This window comes from Nicotiana tomentosiformis, chromosome 5, assembly GCF_000390325.3.
Source record: "Nicotiana tomentosiformis chromosome 5, ASM39032v3, whole genome shotgun sequence".
NCBI lineage: Eukaryota > Viridiplantae > Streptophyta > Magnoliopsida > Solanales > Solanaceae > Nicotiana > Nicotiana tomentosiformis.
In genome coordinates, this window is record NC_090816.1 from 70,171,249 (window position 1) to 70,185,016 (window position 13,768).

Sequence of the window (13,768 nt, forward strand, 5' to 3'; positions counted from 1 at the left end):
AACAGGGGATCTCCCAGATACCATCTCGTAGTCCCAAACGTAAATGTGCAGGGGGATCTCCCGAAATACCGTTCCGTAGTTCCAAAATAAATGTGCAGGGGGATCTCCCGGAATACCGTTCCGTAGTCCCAAAGTAAATATGCAAGACAGGGGATCTCTCGGGATACCGTTCCGTAGTCCCAAAGTAAATATGCAGTACAGGGGGATCTCCCGAAATACCGTTCTGTAGTCCCAAAGTAAATATGCAGCGCGAATGATAGAAATACAACTACATCACGAAATTCTTACAATTTAGACTAAGTACCAGTCAGGGAAGAAGTAGAAAATTCACTAAGCATGTTGCACATAATTCACATAAATAATTAAGACACGTAGACATATTGTATTAGACTAAACATGATAGCTACATATATTGGAATAACTCAATTAAGAATGAAAATAGATTAGTACTCATTAAAATGGAATAACTCAAAATAACAAGAAAACATGTTGCTGCTCAATAAGAAAATCGGGTTTTGCCACAACTAGCTCATGTACGTACTCATCACCTCACGTACACGGCGCTCACATATCACAATAGTTCCAAATCTTAAGGGGATTTCCCCCACACAAAGCTAGGCAAGCCACTTACCTCGAACCAAACTCAATCAATCGGTCATAATGCCTTTCCCACGAATATCCGACTCCGAATGGCCCAAATCTAGCCAAAAGCAATTACATATCATAAATACAACAATAATAGACTCATCTAATTAACGAAATCAATATTTTAACGAAAATTCCAAAATTAACTCAAAAATCGCATGTGGGGCCCACGTCTCAGAATCGGGTAATGTCATAAAATACGAAAGCCCGTTCACTCACGAGTCTAACCATATTAAATTTACTAAAATCCGACACTAAATGGTCCTCCAAATCCACAAATCAAACTTCCAAATCCCTAGCCTCCAATTCTCAATTTTCACCTTAAATACACACTAACTAGGTGAGAAAATACATGGGGAAGCAATATTATTGATCAAAAATAAGCACAAGGGACTTACCTCAATAAATCTCTCAAAAATGCTCTCAAATATCACACTAAACCAAGTTGCAAAGTCCAAAAATGACAAAAATCGCGAAGCCCTTCGGTTTTAACCACTGCCTAGGTATTTCCGTACCTGCGGAGCCTGGGCTCACACCTGCGGGTGTGCTTGTGCAGAAAAATGTGCGCATCTGCGTAAATCACTTACCCCTTCTGCCTTCTCACCTGCGATGAAAGGGCCGCACCTGTGCGTGCGCGCATGAGAAAATCCCTTCCGCTTCTGCGGACATTGCGCACCTGCGATGACCCTGACGCATATGCAGGCATCGCAGATGCGGAATTCACCTCGCACCTGCGACCCCTGGCATTCTTCAATTTTTTTACTTCCGCGCTTGCTTCTCCGCACGTGCAATCACGTACCTACGGTCTCTCCACCGCTGGTGCAAAAATGACAGATGCCTGAAGACTTCAGCAGCAACTCAAATCCAACTTTTGATCCGTTAAGCACTCGAAACTCACCCGAGGCCCCCGGGACCTCAACCAAATATACCAACCAATCCTAAAACACCATACGGACTTAGTCGAGCCCACATATCACATCAACTAACGCTAAAATCATGAATCACCCTCCAATTCAAACTTAAAGAACTTGAAACTTCAAATTCCTACAACCGATGTCGAAACCTATCAAACCACGTCCGAATATCCCCAAATTTTGCACACAAATCATATTCAACATTACAGACCTATTCCAACTTCCGAAATCGGAATCCAACCCGGATATCAAAATTTCCACTACCGGTCCAAAACTCCAAAAATTTGATTTTTGCCAATTCAAGCCTAAATTAGCTACGGACCTCCAAAACACAATCCGGACACGCCCCTAAGTCCAAAATCACCTAACGGAGTTAACGGACCTGACGGAATTCTATTCCGGAACCGTCTTCACACAATTCTGACTACGATCTAAATTCTAAGACTTAAGCTCTCATTTAGGGACTAAGTGTCCCAAAACACTCCGAAACTCAAAACCAATCATACCGACAAGTCACAATAGCAGAAATAGATATGGAAAAAGCAGATAATAGGGGTTCGGGGCTCTAACTCTCAAAACGACCGGACGGGTCGTTACATCCTCCCCCTCTTAAAACAATCGTTCGTCCTCGAACGAGCATAGAGACATACCTGAAGTGGTGAAAAGATGAGGATAATGACTGCGCATATCCTGCTCGGTCTCCCAAGTCGCCTCCTCGACCGGCTGTCCCCTCCAGTGAACCTTCACAGAAGCAATGTTCTTTAATCTTAGCTTTCTGACCTGCCTATCTAAAATAGCCACTGGCTCCTCAATATAGGATAAATCCTTGTCCAATTGAACTGAGCTGAAATCCAACACTTGGGACGGATCGCTGTGATACATTCGGAGCATAGAAACATAGAATACCGGATGAACTCCTGCTAGACTGGGAGGCAAGGCAAGCTCATAAGCAACCTCCCCAACTCGACGCAACACCTCAAATCGACCAATGAACCTTGGGCTCAGCTTGCCCTTCTTTCCAAACCTCATAATGCCCTTCATAGGCTAAACCCGGAGCAAGACTCGCTCTCCAACTATGAATGCCACATCGCGAACCTTCTGGTCCGCATAACTCTACCTTTTGGATTGGGCTGTGCGAAGTCTATCCTGAATCGCCTTCACTTTTTCCAAGGCATCCTGAACCAAGATCATACCCAATAATCTGGCCTCACCGGGTTTGAACCAACCCACTAGGGACCGACACTGCCTACCGTACAGAACCTCATACAGTGCCATCTGAATGCTGGACTGATAACTGTTAACATAAGCAAACTCCGCAAGTGGCAAGAAATGGTCCCATGCACCCCCAAAATCTATCACACATGCACGGAGCATATCCTCTAATATCTGAATAGTGCGCTCGAAATGCCCGTCCGTCTGAGGGTGAAATGTTGTGCTCAACTCAACCCTAGTACCCAACTCATGCTATACATCTCTCCAGAACCATGATGTAAACTGTGTACCCCGGTCAGATATAATAGATACCGGTACGCCATAAAGCCTGACGATCTCACGGATGTTGATTCGAGCTAGCTGCTTGGAAGAATAAGTAGTCATCACAGGAATGAAATGAGCCGACTTGGTCAACCTATCCACAATTATCCAAACTGTATCAAACCTCCGCTGAGTCCGTGGGAGTCCAAAAATGAAATCCATAGTGATCCGCTCCCATTTCCACTCCGGAATCTCTAACTTCTGAAGCAATCCACCTCGTCGCTGATGCTCATATTTTACCTGCTGGCAATTCAGACATCGAGCCACATACTCTACTATGTTCTTCTTCATTCTCCTCTACCAGTAATGCTGTTTCAAGTCCTGATACATCTTTGCGACACCCGGATGAATAGAGTACCGCAAACTGTGAGCCTCCTGGAGAATCAACTCACGCAAACCATCCACATTGGGCACACATAGCCGGCCCTGCATTCTCAATGCACCATCATCTCCAATAGTGACCTCCTTAGCATCACCGTGCTGGACCGTGTCCTTAAGGTCAAGCAGATGGGGGTCATCATACTGACGCTCCCTGATACGATCATAAAGAGAAGACCGAGAGACCACACAAGCCAATACTCGATTCAGCTCAGAAATATCCAATCTCACAAACTGGCTGGCTAAGGCCTGAACATCCAACGCCAATGGCCTATCTGCTGCTGGTAGATATGCTAAACTCCCCAAACTCTCTTCCCAGCGACTCAAAGCATCGGTCACCACATTGGCCTTCCCAGGGTGGTACAAAATAGTGATATCATAATCCTTAAGTAGCTCCAACCACCTCCGCTGACATAAGTTAAGATCTTTCTGCTTAAACAGATGCTGCAAACTCCGATGATCGGTGTAAATCTCACAAGGAACACTATACAAATAATGTCGCCATATCTTCAAGGCATGAACAATAGCTGCTAACTCAAGGTTGTGGACAGGATAGTTCTTTTCGTGCACCTTCAGCTGTCTGGACGTGTAGGCAATCACCCTACCGTCCTGCATCAACACCGCGCCGAGACCAATCCGCGATGCATCACAATATATAGTATAAGACCCCGAACTTGTAGGTAATACCAATACCGGGGCTGTAGTCAAAGCTGTCTTGAGCTTCTGAAAGCTCTCCTCACATTCCTCTGTCCACCTGAACGGAGCACCCTTCTAGGTCAGCCTGGTCATAGGTGCTGCAATAAATGAGAATCCCTCTACAAAGCGACAGTAATACCCCGCCAAACCAAGAAAACTCTGAATCTCTGTAGCTGAGGACGGTCTGGGCCAACTCTGCACTGCTTCAATCTTCTTTGGATCTACCTGGATCCCCTCACTCGATACTATATTACCCAAGAATGCCATTGAGTCTAGCCAAAACTCACACTTTGAAAATTTTGCATATAACTTCTTTTCTCTCAAGGTCTGAAGTGCAGTCCTCAGGTGCTGCTCATGATCCTCCCGACTCCGGGAGTATACCAGAATGTCGTCAATAAACACAATGATGAATGAGTCAAGATAGGGCCGGAACACACTGTGCATCAAGTGTATAAAAGCTGTTGGGGCATTGGTCAGCCCAAAAGACATCACAAGAAACTCATAGTGACCATATCTGGTCCTGAAAGCAGTCTTCGGGATATCCAGCTCCCGAATCTTCAACTTATGATAACCTGAACGTAAGTCAATCTTGGAAAATACTCTGGCACCCTGTAACTGATCAAATAAGTCATCAATACGAGGCAATGGATACCTGTTCTTCATTGTGACTTTGTTTAACTGGCGGTAATCAATACACATCCGCATATAACCATCCTTCTTCTTCACAAATAAGACAAGAGCACCCTAAGTTGACACATTGGGCCGAATGAAGCCTTTATCAAGAAATTCTTGTAACTGCTCTTTCAACTCCTTCAATTCAGGAGGATCCATACGATATGGAGGAATAGAGATGGGCTGAGTGCCTAGCAACAAATCAATGCCAAAATCAATATCTTTGTCGGGCGGCATGCCCGGAAGATCAGCTGGAAACACATCTGGAAAGTCCCTCACTACTGGAACTGACTCAAATGTAGGGGTATCAATACTGACATCTCTCACATAAGCTAGATACGCGTCACACCCCTTCTTAACCATTCGTTGAGCTTTAAGAAAAGAAATAACTCTGCTGGGAGTATACTTTAAGGTACATATCCACTCTAATCGTGGTAAACCTGGCATAGCCAGCGTCACGATTTTAGCATGACAATCAAGAATAGCATAATGGGGCGACAACCAGTCCGTGCCCAAAATAATATCAAAGTCCACCATGCTGAGCAATAATAAATCAGCTCTGGTCTCAAAACCACTAAGAGCAATCAAACACGACCGATACACGCGGTCCACAACAAGAGAATCTTCCACATGAGTAGATACATAAATAGGGGAACTCAAAGAATCCCGTGATACGCCCAAATACGAAGCAAAATAAGAGGACACATAAGAATATGTAGAGCCTGGGTCAAATAATACCGACGCATCTCTATGACAGACGGGAACAATACCTGTAATGACAGAATCAGAATCAACTACCTCTGTACGAGCAGGAAGTGCATAATATTACGCCTGGCCTCCCCCTCTAGGGTGACCTCTACCTCCCCGACCTCCACCTCGAGCTGGTTGAGCAGGTGGGGTGGCAGCTGGTGCTATAATCATAGCCTGAGGACCCAGTAGAGCACGTTGTGGCTGAAAAGTCTGTGGAGGTGCACCCCTCCTAATCCTGGGGCAATCCCTCACCATGTGGCGAGTGTCTCCACACTCAAAACAAGCTCTGGGAGGGCGTGGCTGCTGTGACTGGCTCGGGCCATGTCTGCTGGACTGGCCGCTAGGAACACCTCGGGCAGGAGGCACACTATATACTGGCAGTGCATAATAAGGCTCCTTGGGTCTAGAAGGAGCTGGAACACCGCTAGAGGCTAGAAGAGCTGAATGAATGGGGCGGCTCACATAACCCCTACCATGGCGAGCTACTGGGGCACGAGCTCCAGAATAATAACCAGCCTCTCAAGACCTCTTGGCATCCCTCTCCTCTCTATCCCGGGTAAACATGCCCTCGAATCTCCTGGCAATACCCACAACCTGCTGATAAGAAATATCCATCTCCAATTCCCTGGCCATACTACTCCGGATACTAGGATGGAGACCCTCAATAAACCGCTGAACCCTCTCTCGAACTGTGGCAACTAAGGCCGGTGCATGTCGGGACAAATTACTGAAACGAACTGCATACTCTGACTCAGTCATAGCACCCTGGCGCAGCTGCTCAAACTTCGCGCTCTATGAGTCCCTGAGGCTCTGAGGGACATACTCTCTCAAAAACATGTCCGAGAACTGAGTCCATGTAAGTGAAGCTGCCTCAGCCGGACTACTCAACTCATAAGCATGCCACCACTGATAGGTTGCTCCTCTAAGCTGGAATGTGGCAAAAGAAACCTCGCTCGTCTCCGCTACGCCCATAGTACGGAGAATACGATAACACTCCTCCAGAAAACCTTGAGCATCATCTGTAGCCAATCCGCTGAAAGTAGGTGGGTGGTACTTCTTGTACCTTTCAAGTCTGAGCTACTCTGCCTCAGAAGTTGCTGCCCTAACCTCGGGCTGAGCTGGAACTATCGGCTGCATTGGTACAATCTCTGGAACCTGGTCGACCTGAACCCGATGCTCTGGAGTACCGGCGACGGGAGTCTGTGCTCCTCTCCCAGACTGAGATGTAGCAGGAGCAAGTGGAATCAATCCAGTCTGAGCTAAGGTGCTGAACATGCTCAGAAACTAGGCTAAAGACTCCTGGAGGGCTGGTGCAGCAACAGGTATCTCAGGTGTCTATCCTCCAGCTTGAGCTACAGGGGGCTCCTCTGTAGCAGCTCGTGCGGGTGCTCTGGCTGCACCACGTGGACGTCCTCAGCCTCTACCCCGGCCCTGGCCTCTCGTGGCTCTAGCAGAGGGTGCGGGTGCCTGTTCATCAGATCCGCTTGTACGTGTCCTCACCATCTGTGAGAGAATAGAATACAGAAGTTTAGAATCTCTGGAGTCAACAATTTTCGCACGACAAGGAATCAAAGTAGTGAAATTTTCCTAACAATTCCATAGCCTCCCAAAGATAAGTACAGATGTCTCCGTACCGATTCGCAAGACTCTAATAAACCAGTTTGTGACTCACGACACCTACGGACCTAGAGCTCTAATACCAACTTGTCACGACCCAATTTTCCCTCTGTGTGACGTCGTGACGACACCTAGTCTCTACAATTAGGTAAGCCTAATATTTTTGCGGAATAATGAAATAAAAATATAAATTTAACCAACTATTAAAAAAAACACAACAAATCCCAAAACCCGAAATAACGTGAATCACAAACTACAGAAGAAAAAATCTAGTGTCTCTATACATCAGAATCTAACAAGGAAAAATACAGAAGATAATGGACATGAGAAAGAGTAGAAGGGGACTTCGAGATCTACGTACGCGGCAGATATACATTGAAGTCTCCAAAGCTATCCCGACTTACTGATAGTGCGGCTGATAAGGTGCACCTAGATCTGCACACAAAAAACATGTGCAGAGAGTAGCATGAGTACACCACAATAGGTACCTAGTAAGTACCAAGCCTAACCTCGGTCGAGTAGTGACGAGGTCAGGTCAAGGCCCTACTGGTAAATATATAATAAAACAATATAGAGCGTAATACCACAATAAAATAAAAGCTGAAATTCAACAACAATGAAATCATAGAAGGTAACAACTTAATAACACAACAGGGGATCTCCCGAGATACCGTCTCATAGTCCCAAACGTAAATGTGCAGGGGGATCTCCCGGAATACCATTCCGTAGTCCCAAAGTAAATATGCAAGACAGGGGGATCTCCCTGAATACCATTCCGTATTCCCAAAGTAAATATGCAGTACAGGGGAATCGAACCGGAATACCATTCCGTAGTCCCAAAGTAAATATGCAGCGCGAATGATAGAAATACAACTACATCACGAAATTCTTACAATTTAGACTAAGTACCAGTCAGGGAAGAAGCAAGAAATTCACTAAGCATGTTGCACATAATTCACATAAATAATTAAGACACGTAGACATGTTATATTAGACTAAACTTGATAGCTACACATGTTGGAATAACTCAATTAAGAATGAAAATAGACTAGTACTAATTAAAATGGTATAACTCAAAATAACAGAAAAATATGTTAGTAAGAAAATCGGGTTTTACCACAACTAGCCTGTGTTCGTACTCGTCACCTCACGTACACGGCGCTCACATATCACAATAGTTCCAAATCTTAAGGGGATTTCCGCCACACAAAGCTAGGCAAGCCACTTACCTCGAACCAAGCTCAATCAATCGGTCACAATGCCTTTCCCACGAATATCCGACTCCGAATAGCCTAAATCTAGACAAAAGCAATTACATATCATAAATAAAACAATAATAGACTCATCTAATTAACGAAATCAATATTTTAACGAAAATTCCGAAATTAACTCAAAAATTACCTGTGGGGCCCACATCTCGGAATAGGGTAAAAGTCATAAAATACGAAAGCCTGTTAACTCACGAGTCTAACCATATTAAATTTACTAAAATCCGACACCAAAAATGGTCCTCCAAATCCATAAATCAAACTTTCAATTTTCTAGCCTCTAATTCCCAATTTTTTACCTTAAATACATACTAACTAGGTGGGAAAATACATGGGAAGTAAGATTATTGATCAAAAATAAGCACAAGGGACTTACCTCAAGAAATCTCTCGAAAATGCTCTCAAAAATCGCTCTAAACCGAGTTGCAAAGTCCAAAAATGACAAAAATCGCGAAGCCCTTCGGTTTTAACCACTGCACAGGTATTTCCGCACCTGCGGAGCCTGGGCTCGCACCTATGGGTGCGCTTGTGCGGAAAAATTTGTGCATCTGCGCAAATCACTTACCCCTTCTGTCTTCGCACCTGCAATGAAAAGGCCGCACCTGCGCGTGCGCGCATGCGGAAATCCCTTCCGCTTCTGCGGACATTGCGCACCTGCGATGACCCTGACGCATCTGCGGGCATCGCAGATGCGGGATTCACCTCGCACCTGCGACCCCTGGAACTCCTCTATTTTTTCGCTTCTGCGCTTGCCTCTCCGCACGTGCGATCACGCACCTGCGGTCTCTCCACCATCTGAAAACTTCAGCAGCAACTCAAATCCAACTTTTGATCTGTTAAGTACTCGAAACTCACCAGAGGGCCCCGGGACCTCAACCAAACATACCAACCAATATTAAAATACCATACAAACTTAGTCGAGACCACATATCACATCAACTAACGCTAAAATCACGAATCACCCTCCAATTCAAACTTAAAGAATTTAAAACTTCAAATTCCTACAACCGATGCCGAAACCTATCAAACCACGTCTGAATGTCCCCAAATTTCGCATACAAGTCATATTCAATATTACAGACCTACTCCAACTTCCGAAATTAGAATCCGACCCCGATATCAAAATTTTCACTACCGGTTCACAACTCCAAAAATTCAATTTTCGCCAATTCAAGTCTAAATAAACTACAGACCTCCAAAAGACAATCCAGACACGCCCCTAAATCCAAAATTATCTAACGGAGCTAACGGAACTGACAGAATTCTATTCCGGAATTGTTTTCACACAGTTCCGACTACGGTCCAAATTCTAAGACTTAAGCTCTCATTTAGGGACTAAGTGTCCCAAAACACTCCGAAACTCAAAATCAATTATCCCGGCCAGTCACAATAGCAGAAATAGAAATGGAAAAAGCAATTAATAGGGGTTCGGGGCTCTAACTCTCAAAACGACCGGTCGGGTCGTTACAACTATATATATATATATATATATATATATATATATATATATATATATATATATATATATATATATATTCCAACTCCTCTATTTTATGAGAACTAGGTGATAATATTCACACGAATGTGAGTAGCTAGTTAGAATAGTCTTATCTATTGGTTTATGATTTTTTTTAAGGATCTTATAGTTGGAAGTTATGATGAGCAAAGCATTAAAAAGGAAAAACACAAAAACCAAAACCAAAACAGAAAACAAAAAATGAAAAGAAAAAAGATTAAGAAAAAAAGAGAAAAAAGAAAAAGAAATATATCGGTTTGTTTTACTAATTAATTGGATACAAATTATAAAAGAAATTCGGATTCTAAATTAGAGTAGTATGCCTTTATTTCCTTTTGAAGCACCCCAATAATACTTTAACATTTATTCCTTACTATGGATCCAAGGCTTAAAATATTCCATCCTTCATAAGCCTTTAAATATGGCTACATTCTTGAACTATTATCAAACATCTCAGTGGAAGAGCACCCAAAACGCTAGTACACTGGTATGTAATGTGTTCTACTCTAGAAATGTATTTTTTTAGTTTAATTTCCTGGTATGCCTCTTAAAGCATCAAGAATTCTTTTCATTATTTTAGTTATTAAATTCTTCGAGCTTTCTTAGTAGTTAGACATGTGCTCAGATCAAGACCGAAAGGCAAATTCGGACCCAAAAAAAAAGAGCACAGGTGTAACTCCCTGCACCCGCGTGATAGATTTTTTGAATCCTAACCAATGAATTTGTGTAGATGATATAATCTTGCAGGTAGCGAGTAAAATTAAATTTAGGAACACTTTCTTCTATACAAAATGTTCACGAATATCGATTTGCCAAAAGGATGGATTCTAAGTTAAATAGAAAAAAAAATTAATTTAGTTACGCCCAACTAGAAGGTATTTTAATACCTAAAGCTAAAAATGCCAAAAGCTTGCATCCTTTTCTGTTTGTGATTCTATAATCTTGCATGCAAAGATATATAGAATAATGTAAAACTTCAACTTAAGGGAGAAAAACGTATTGCACAAACTGTTTTTAATTTTCGTTCTTCCTTTAGGCTTCGGTTTTAGGGGATCGATAATTTTCATATGAATTAGATTTCACCTGTTTTCAGGAAACTTATTCTATATGTCTATAATAGTATGCACTAATTCATCGTTTGATTTTCTATTTCCTTACTTTCTATCGTCTTAAATTCTGGACCATATAGTGATCAGTACCTAACCAAAACTATAAATAAACATGCATTGTATATAATAGTGATGAAAATATAAACAATTGGTATATTTAGTAAAAAAGTGTTAATAACCTTATTTTTTGTTAAAATGACCAAAATACATATGAAGCTATTTACAGAAAAAATATAAATGTAAAAGTACCTTTAGTATTGAAAAAAAAAAAGACGAATAACTGAAACATAATGGAGAGGTATTAGGAGTTTTGTTTTGGCAAGGGCTCTTCGGGGATTAATTATAAATTTAAACATAAAATAGTGAAGAGTTTAGTCAAATCAAAGTGTGATAAGCAAGTAATAAATTAGGGTTGACAAACTTATGACTTTTGACTGATTTTCGCTTAAAAATACTTAATCTGTGATATTCTTTATACTTACAAAATGCATAAATAAATTAAAATGTACTTATTAGTTGTTCACCTAGACAACATCTGAGTACTTGGTTCATTCATTAATTGACATCACCTTCAACTCAAGTTTAATTTTTCTTTAATGTTTTCATTGATTATTGTGGTTTCTACAACTAAAAGAAGGAATATACTCTTTCCTCCAAAAAGAACAATATATAAATTTATATATTTAGAAGTAATTTAACTTTAAATTTTTTATTTACTATAAATAATATTATTTTATAGTCATAGAAGTTTCTTGACATCATATTAAAAGTACAAACATAAAAGATTAAAAAAAATCTTTCTCGAACTATGTGCATGTCCAGTCAAACAGAAGTTCAGATTGAAATATAACTGGTCTAATTTCACTACTTATAACTAATATTGCCTATTCATGTTGTTCATGAAGGTTCTGAAATGAAACTGGATAACTCAACTAAAGTTAGAAGGAATCAAATACAAAAGGTTCCTTCATTCCTGAGTGATGAGAATAAGGAAAGCGGTGAACGTGATCCTAAAGTGGTTTCACTTGGGCCTTACCACCATGGAAAGGAGAAGCTCAAGTTTGTTCAGGATTTCAAGCCCATGGCCCTAGACATGTTCATTCAAGGGAGTAATCAAGACAAAGCTTTCTTCCTCGGGAAGATTCTAAAGGAAATTGACTATGCTAAAAATTGTTACCTCGAAGAATTCACGTCTATCTATGATGACATTTATTTTGCTGAAATGATGCTCCTTGACGCATGGTTCATTCTAAACGGAGCGAGACAATTGAGCATCTTGGTACTGCAGTTTATACCCTAAGTAAACGTGATTTATATTTGCTTGAAAATCAGGTACCGTTCAGATCATGATCTTGGCTAGCTCGAGATATCCTGTAAATGAAAAAGGATTTATAGAGACGGGGGGAAGCTCTTGTTTTAACATACTCTTCGATGAGGACACAAGATTATTGAAAGATAATGACAATAATAAACAGCCCCTTCACCTTTCCGAAGAGTAATCGCCACTGGCAGCGGGGAAATCCCACAACCACGTGTACATGCTTGCGATCCTTTCCGTGATATTTTCAACAACTTGGTATTATGTCTTGAATAATGGTGTTGTAGAAAAGATAAAACGTCAACTCGTGGCCGTGGGGGGTATGTGTTTCATTCTGTGACGGATCTGAAATCAAAGGGCATTCACAGGCCTAGCGATATTGCGTCTTTGAATGGTATAAGGTTTAGTCCCGCTGAATTCTGTCACTGTGCAAAGCTCAAACTCCCATGTTGGTATGTTTCTCCGTACACCAGAGCATTTTTCATGAACATGATTGCTTATGAATTCTGTCCCAATGTTTTTACCGATAAAGCTGTCACTGCTTACGTGAATTTCATGAAATCACTTATTGTTTCACAAGAGGATGTCAAAGAGCTGCGAGAAAAGAAAATTTTAATGGACAGCTTAGGGAGTGACGAACAAGTGGTACAAGTCTATAAATGATAAATCATTGAATACTTATGGCACAGAAGATGAATCGTTTTTCTACAAGGAGAAAAGGAATATCGAGGATCACTATAACAACAAAGCCAGGACTTGGTTGTCTGAATTGAAAAATACACATTTTAACAGTCCCTGGTCTATAAGTGCTTTGGTTGGTTCTATTTTCCTCCTTTATTCAGATATTGTCCAGACCTACTATGCAGTCCACCCTTCAAAAGGAGGATCTTGATTTTAATTCTTTTACTTGTCCATTTAATCGTCCTTCCATACAATCCTGTATTGTGTGTTGTACTTTTTTCCATTTGCTTGTAAACAATAATAAGATTCATTTTTCCGAGTTCACTTTCTTTTCGTTGATCTTGATTTTCTTCCCATCACAATTGACTTTCTACGTACTTCTTAATATATTTATGACTAGTTAAATTGCACGCGCTTCGCGCTATTGTCAAAAACATCATTGAATTTACAAATCATCTTTTTGTAAGTATAGTCGAGATAGAGAAATAAAAATTCAGCAGAAAGACAATAAAAGAAAATCTGATATTGAGAGCTAAGTTAATCATTGTCACAACCCAAAATCCGCATAGTCGTGATGACACCTAACCCAACCCGATAGGTATGCCAATTAATAGTCAACACAATTCTACTGAAATTAATATAAAGTCAATAAGTAAAATAACTGAATCTTT

At 41.3% G+C, this 13,768-nt stretch overlaps 1 long non-coding RNA gene across 1 annotated transcript; it reads left to right on the plus strand.

The window, feature by feature from the left end:
* Window positions 1-10,372: 10,372 nt before the first annotated feature.
* On the plus strand, window positions 10,373-13,442 carry LOC108946742 (uncharacterized). Its single transcript, XR_001971082.3, has 2 exons — window positions 10,373-10,476; window positions 12,004-13,442. It is a non-coding gene; the product is annotated as an uncharacterized lncRNA (long non-coding RNA).
* The last annotated feature ends 326 nt before the right edge of the window (window positions 13,443-13,768 follow it).